The sequence below is a fragment of the Salmo trutta genome, unplaced genomic scaffold (genome assembly GCF_901001165.1).
Source record: "Salmo trutta unplaced genomic scaffold, fSalTru1.1, whole genome shotgun sequence".
NCBI lineage: Eukaryota > Metazoa > Chordata > Actinopteri > Salmoniformes > Salmonidae > Salmo > Salmo trutta.
In genome coordinates this window covers 1-7,591 of record NW_021822272.1, presented here as the reverse complement: position 1 = coordinate 7,591, position 7,591 = coordinate 1, and the positions used below count along the sequence as shown (strand labels likewise).

At 45.6% G+C, this 7,591-nt stretch overlaps 1 long non-coding RNA gene across 4 annotated transcripts; it reads right to left on the bottom strand.

Annotated features, from left to right (window-relative positions):
* Positions 1 to 1,217: 1,217 nt before the first annotated feature.
* Positions 1,218 to 2,785, bottom strand: LOC115181513 (uncharacterized). 4 transcript variants are annotated; one of them, XR_003873465.1, is made up of 5 exons: positions 2,186 to 2,785; positions 1,785 to 2,044; positions 1,564 to 1,645; positions 1,353 to 1,463; positions 1,218 to 1,229 (listed from the first exon to the last, which is right to left on the bottom strand). It is a non-coding gene; the product is annotated as an uncharacterized LOC115181513 (long non-coding RNA). The 4 variants fall into 4 exon arrangements; XR_003873464.1 differs by lacking the exon at positions 1,218 to 1,229 and having other exon boundaries at positions 1,279 to 1,463; positions 1,785 to 1,825; positions 1,924 to 2,044; XR_003873462.1 differs by lacking the exon at positions 1,218 to 1,229 and having other exon boundaries at positions 1,279 to 1,463.
* Positions 2,786 to 7,591: the final 4,806 nt, after the last annotated feature.

Sequence of the window (7,591 nt, the reverse complement as noted above, 5' to 3'; positions counted from 1 at the left end):
CCAGTCAGAACACAGAGGCAGGGTGGAGAGATAGAGAGAGAGAGAAGAGAGGGGTAAGCTGGAGAGGTATGGGAGGAAGGAGAGTGGAAGGTAGGGTGGGAGGATGCTGAAGGAGGGAGGATGGGAGGAGGCAGCATGGGTAGGGTGGGAGGATACTGAAGGAGGGAGGATGGGAGGAGGCAGCATGGGTAGGGTGGGAGGATGCTGAAGGAGGGAGGATGGGAGGAGGCAGCATGGGTAGGGTGGGAGGATGCTGAAGGAGGGAGGATGGGAGGAGGCAGCATGGGTAGGGTGGGAGGATGCTGAAGGAGGGAGGATGGGAGGAGGCAGCATGGGTAGGGTGGGAGGATGCTGAAGGAGGGAGGATGGGAGGAGGCAGCATGGGTAGGGTGGGAGGATGCTGAAGGAGGGAGGAGGGGAGGAGGCAGCATGGGTAGGGTGGGAGGATGCTGAAGGAGGGAGGATGGGAGGAGGCAGCATGGGTAGGGTGGGAGGATGCTGAAGGAGGGAGGATGGGAGGAGATTGGGGAGGCAGCATGGGTAGAGTGGGAGGTGCATCAGGGTGAGATGGTGGCAGTAGACTCAATCACTCATGGCTCTGCTTGCTTACACCGAGTAAACATGCCAAAATACACCCTAATCGCTTTACAGTGCCCTACTTTTAACAAAAAACGCTGGTCAAAAATATTGCAATTTAAAGGGAATAGGGTGCCATTCTGCCTCTCCTACTCTAGGGTTCTCCTAGTACCTCTCTACTGTCCCGTTTACTCTCTAGGGTTCTCCTACTACCTCTCTACTGTCCTGTTTACTCTCTAGGGTTCTCCTAGTACCTCTCTACTGTCCTGTTTACTCTCTAGGGTTCTCCTAGTACCTCTCTACTGTCCCGTTTACTCTCTAGGGTTCTCCTACTACCTCTCTACTGTCCTGTTTACTCTCTAGGGTTCTCCTACTCTCTAGGGTTCTCCTAGTACCTCTCTACTGTCCTGTTTACTCTCTAGGGTTCTCCTAGTACCTCTTTACACACCTGTTTACTCTCTAGGGTTCTCCTAGTACCTCTCTACTGTCCTGTTTACTCTCTAGGGTTCTCCTAGTACCTCTCTACTGTCCTGTTTACTCTCTAGGGTTCTCCTAGTACCTCTCTACTGTCCTGTTTACTCTCTAGGGTTCTCCTAGTACCTCTCTACTCTCCTGTTTACTCTCTAGGGTTCTCCTAGTACCTCTCTACTGTCCTGTTTACTCTCTTGGGTTCTTCTAGTACCTCTCTACTCTCCTGTTTACTCTCTAGGGTTCTCCTACTACCTCTCTACTCTCCTGTTTACTCTCTAGGGTTCTCCTAGTACCTCTTTACACACCTGTTTACTCTCTAGGGTTCTCCTAGTACCTCTCTACTGTCCTGTTTACTCTCTAGGGTTCTCCTAGTACCTCTCTACTGTCCTGTTTACTCTCTAGGGTTCTCCTAGTACCTCTCTACTGTCCTGTTTACTCTCTAGGGTTCTCCTAGTAACTCTCTATTGTCCTGTTTACTCTCTAGGGTTCTCCTACTCTCTAGGGTTCTCCTAGTACCTCTCTACTGTCCTGTTTACTCTCTAGGGTTCTCCTAGTACCTCTCTACTGTCCTGTTTACTCTCTAGGGTTCTCCTAGTACCTCTCTACTGTCCTGTTTACTCTCTAGAGTTCTCCTAGTACCTCTCTACTCTTCTGTTTACTCTCTAGGGTTCTCCTACTCTCTAGGGTTCTCCTAGTACCTCTTTACACACCTGTTTACTCTAGGGTTCTCCTAGTACCTCTCTACTGTCCTGTTTACTCTCTAGGGTTCTCCTAGTACCTCTACTCTCCTGTTTACTCTCTAGGGTTCTCCTACTCTCTAGGGTTCTCCTAGTACCTCTCTACTCTCCTGTTTACTCTCTAGGGTTCTCCTAGTACCTCTACTGTCCTGTTTACTCTCTAGGGTTCTCCTAGTACCTCTCTACTCTCCTGTTTACTCTCTAGGGTTCTCCTAGTACCTCTCTACTGTCCTGTTTACTCTCTAGGGTTCTCCTAGTACCTCTCTACTCTCCTGTTTACTCTCTAGGGTTCTCCTAGTACCTCTCTACTCTCCTGTTTACTCTCTAGGGTTCTCCTAGTACCTCTCTACTCTCCTGTTTACTCTCTAGGGTTCTCCTACTCTCTAGGGTTCTCCTAGTACCTCTCTACTGTCCTGTTTACTCTCTAGGGTTCTCCTAGTACCTCTCTACTCTCCTGTTTACTCTCTAGGGTTCTCCTAGTACCTCTCTACTCTCCTGTTTACTCTCTAGGGTTCTCCTAGTACCTCTCTACTGTCCTGTTTACTCTCTAAGGTTATCCTACTCTCTAGGGTTCTCCTAGTACCTCTCTACTTTAGTGAAGGTAGATAATGCAAACAAGCCAAAAGAAATAACAGCTTGAAAACCCCATTAGAAAGATAAGCTTGAAAATCTCATTTCAATTTTGTCCAAAGTTTAGAAAACAAAAAACTGAAAATCAACATAATTTATAATGTTTATTTTATTTGGGATTCAAACGTGGGGGAAGAGAAAGAGAGATAATGAGAGATCAAATGTGTATGTTAACTACTTCTAGAACCATCTAGAACCAGAAATCATGCTTCTAGAACCAGATGTCATGCTTCTAGAACCAGATTTCATGCTTCTAGAACCAGATTTCATGCTTCTAGAACCAGATATCATGCTTCTAGAACCAGATATCATGCTTCTAGAACCAGATTTCATGCTTCTAGAACCAGATTTCATGCTTCTAGAACCAGATATCATGCTTCTAGAACATCATGCAGCATTCATTGAATCCAGGTCCTTTAGTGCTTTTCCCAGTATTGTGCTATACTGGAGTCCTAGTTGCACTAACGTGCACCTTTCATCTGAGGGAACGTGCACCTTTCATCTGAGGGAACGTGCACCTTTCATCTGAGGGAACGTGCACCTTTCATCTGAGGGAACGTGCACCTTTCATCTGAGGGAACGTGCACCTTTCATCTGAGGGAACGTGCACCTTTCATCTGAGGGAACGTGCACCTTTCATCTGAGGGAACGTGCACCTTTCATCTGAGGGAACGTGCACCTTTCATCTGAGGGAACGTGCACCTTTCATTTACAGTCACACTGCTTTGACAGTTTTCATAATTACTCATCTAAAAAAATCTAATCAAATCGTATTTGTCACATACACATGGTTAGCAGATTTTAATTTGAGTGTAGTGAAATGCTTGTTGTGCATTCCTAATTTCAAACTTTTTTCCTATATAGTACACTACTGTTTACCAGGGCTCTGGTCAAAAGTAGTGCACTTTATATAGGGAAGAGTGTGTCATTTGGAACACAGGGACTTTTTTTAATGAAATGAACAGTGCTGTTTCTCTTATCCAACAACCATTACGCCTTCTGTCTCATTCAGCTTTTCATCCTGGAGCCAAGGACAGGAGGAGGAGAGTCTCTCTCTCTCTCTCTCTCTCTCCCTCTCTCTCCCTCTCTCTCCCTCTCTCTCCCTCTCTCTCCCTCTCTCTCCCTCTCTCTCCCTCTCTCTCCCTCTCCCTCCCTCCCTCTCCCTCCCTCCCTCCCCTCCCTCCCTCTCCTCTCTCTCTCTCTCTCTCTCTCTCTCTCTCAGGGGACCTTGACATTTCCATTCCTACTGGAGTGCAATTAAGAGCAATAGTAGAAAATAAAGCGCCCTGACTGAGACGTACAAAGACCTTCATTAATGTAACATTCACAGCTCGCAGCACATACAGTAAAGTACCTCTGCTCTCATCTCAATAATAACCACCTTCACTTATCACACACCGAGAGCAGAGCCCGATACACTTTCTATATCCTACTTGATTAATTCATTACATTTTCACAGCATGAAAGCTGTACATAAGCGGAATTACAATGGTTTAGTGACTCACAGATGTCTCAGTTCGTTTTGGAAATTAGTATGAATTAATAAAACATTATTTCCTCGACTTCTACTTCCTATAATATTTTGATCCTTCATCCTTGGACTCCTCATGGACAACTTTTATTTTATTTTACAAATGCTCAGCTCTCGCTCTGAATACATATTCTGATCAAAAATATAAAACGCAACATTTAAAGTGTTGGTCCCATTTTTCATGAGCTGGAATAAAAAGATCCCATAAATGGTTCATATGTTACAAAAGATTATTTCACAATGAATTTCTGCACATAGTTCTTTTATGTCCCTGTTATTAAGCATTTGTCACTTGTCAAGACAATCCATCCACCTGACAGGTGTGGCATATCAAGAAGCTGATTAAACAGCATGATTATTACACAGGTGCACCTTGTGCTGAGGACAATAAAAGGCCACTCAAAATGCCACAGATGACTCAAGTTGAGGGAGCGTGCAATTTGCATGCTGACTGCAGGAATGTCCAACAAAGCTGTTGACAGAAAATTAAATGTTCATTTCTCTACAATTAGCCACCTCCAACGTCATTTTAGAGAATTTGGCAGTACATCCAACCAGCCTCACAACCGCAGACCACGTGTAACCACGCCAGCCCTGGACGCTTCTACACCTGCGGGATCGTCTGGGGGGGGGGGGGGGGGGGGGGGATCTGAGGAGTATTTCTATTTCTGTCTGTAATAAAGCCCTTTTGTGGGGAAAAACTATTTCTGATTGGGTGGATCTGGCTCCCAAGTGGGTGGGCCTATGCCCTCCCAAGCCCACCCATGGCTACGCACCTGCACAGGCATGTGAAATCTAGAAAATTAATGAATTTATTTCAATAGACTGGTTTCCTTCTATGAACATTTTGAAACTGTTGCATGTTGTGTTTATATTTTGGTTCAGTATACAACTCACCTCACCTTAAACTTACTGTTGAAACATCAAGAGTGAATTTGCCAAATTGTTTTCTTGAAATACATATTTTTTTCTTCAGCAGCTGTTAACTTGTTTGAAAACTGATGTCAACTGCAAGTGATGTGATATATATATAACAACACTATATATATATATATATATATATATATATATTACATTATTTAAGATACAGAGTACGTTAACTTCATCTATTAACTGGTGAAGAGGACATCGTCCCAAATGGAACCATATTCTCTTAAAGGTCGACCCGGGCCTCTTAGGTCTGTCGACCCGGGCCTCTTAGGTCTGTCAACCCGGGCCTCTTAGGTCTGTCGACCCGGGCCTCTTAGGTCTGTCGACCCGGGCCTCTAGGTCTGTCGACCCGGGCCTCGCGACCCGGGCCTCGGGGTCTGTCGACCCGGGCCTCTAGGGCCTCTAGGTCTGTCGACCTGCGCTTCTTAGGTCTGTCGAGTCGACCCGGGCCTCTAGGTCTGTCGACCCGGGCCTCTAGGTCTCTGGTCAACAGGTGTGCACTATATAAGGAGTAAGGAAGGCGTTTCCCTTGCGCTGGAGGCAACTCTGCAGAGTGGTCACTATCTGTCACAGCTACAAAGTCATGAAATCAAAAAAACCTTAAATCACACTGCTAAGCCTAACGCCTAGCCTTAAAATTAAGATTCAAAAGCTCATCATTTGTTTTCATACATTTTTCCCAACAGACAATTTTTGACTTTTAAGCTGACCTTCTCAGCTGACCGAAACAGATATCTCTCAGTTCTATCTACAGGGCAAGATTCATGACAATAAACCTGCCTGTTGGGTAACATTTGGTAAGTACGCGCATTCTGTCATAAATATGCATACACCAGTAACCCACACTGGGCTTAGAATCGGGTTTGGAGGAAAATTAACGAGTGCATAAGCATCAAACATCTTCATTGTTATCGAACAATACTGTATGTTTTAACTCTTGACAACAAGGCAATTCAAAAAAGCAAAGCAACTGTACGCCGTCTAAAAATAGCACTGTGTGTTTCATCTATACCGACATGTCCCCTGTCGCCTCTCTCTCTCTCTCTCTCCCGTTCTCTCTCCCCCGTTCTCTCTCCCCCGTTCTCTCTCCCCCGTTCTCTCTCCCCCGCTCGCTCTCCCCGTTCTCTCTCTCTCCCCGTTCTCTCTCTCTCCCCGTTCTCTCTCTCTCCCCGTTCTCTCTCTCTCCCCGTTCTCTCTCTCTCCCGTTCTCTCTCTCTCTCTCTCCAGCTCTCTCTCTCCAGCTCTCTCTCCCCCGCTCTCTCTCCCCCGCTCTCTCTCCCCCGCGCTCTCTTTTTGATTTGATCTTTCGATGTCTTTTTCCTCTCTCTTTAGCTAGGTTTCCATCCAATTGGCAATAGATTCTCATGTGAATATTCTAAAATCTTTCCCACAAAAGGTGTGCTTCCATCAAACAGACTTGTTGCAGATAAAAGACTTTGTGTGATGACAAAGTGCACATAGAAATCACTTGTGTGGTTAAATTCCCCTGTACCGAATAATAAACACAAGTTAAATGGGTTTCCATCGCATTTTCAACTCTGTGGATGGTTTTGTCACAAAAACTGTTTGTGATAAATCACAAACTTGCCCAATCTGCTTTTGGCTCATGCTCTCCAGACAACAGTTCACTGATGAAGTGGGCAGGGTGGGTTATATGATGGCATATAGATAAGATCAATTGAATTTAAATTTTATAATTGGCAGCCAAGCATCGATCATCAAGTCAACAGCATTCAAATAATACCATAATACCAAGCTCATCACCGTGAAGCTCATCACCGTGAAGCTCATCACCGTGAAGCTCATCACCGTGAAGCTCATCACCGTGAAGCTCATCACCGTGAAGCTCATCACCGTGAAGCTCATCACCGTGAAGCTCATCACCGTGAAGCTCGTCACCGTCCATCACCGTGAATCTCATCTCCGTGAAGCTCATCACCGTGAAGCTCATCACCGTGAAGCTCATCACCGTGAAGCTCATCATTGTGAAGCTCATCAGCATCCATCACTGTGAAGCTCATCACCGTCCATCACCGTGAAGCTCATCAGCGTCCATCACCGTGAAGCTCATCACCGTCCATCACCGTGAAGCTCATCACCATCCAGCAACATGAAGCTCATCAGAACTTATTTATACCACTCCAGCTGACACTTGGCATTGCACATGGTGATCTTAGGCTTGTGTGCAGCTGCTCGGCCATGGAAACCCATTTTGTGAAACTCACGACGAGCAATTATTGTGGTGACGTTGAGGCAGTTTGGAACTCGCTAGTGTGTGTTGCAACTGAGGAAGATGATTTTCACACTCTTCAGCACTCAGTGGTCCCGTTCTGTGAGCTTGTGTGGCCTACCACTAAGCGGCTGAGCCGTTGTTGCTCCTAGACGTTTCCACTTAACAGCACTTACAGTTGACCGGGGGCAGCTCTAGCAGGGCAAAAATTTGACAAACTGACTTGTTGGAAAGGTGGCATCCTATGACACATTTGAAATTCACTGAGCTCTTCAGTAAGGCCACTCTACTGCCAATGTTTGTCTATGGAGATTGCATGGCTGTGTGGTCGATTTTATACACCTGTCAGCAACGGGTGTGGCTGAAATAGCCGAATCCACTCATTTGAAGGGGTGTCCACATACTTTTGAATATATAGTGTATCTGCCTATAAACTCGTAAAGCTTTCTCACGTCATAATAGTAGTAGTACAACATATCATATCAT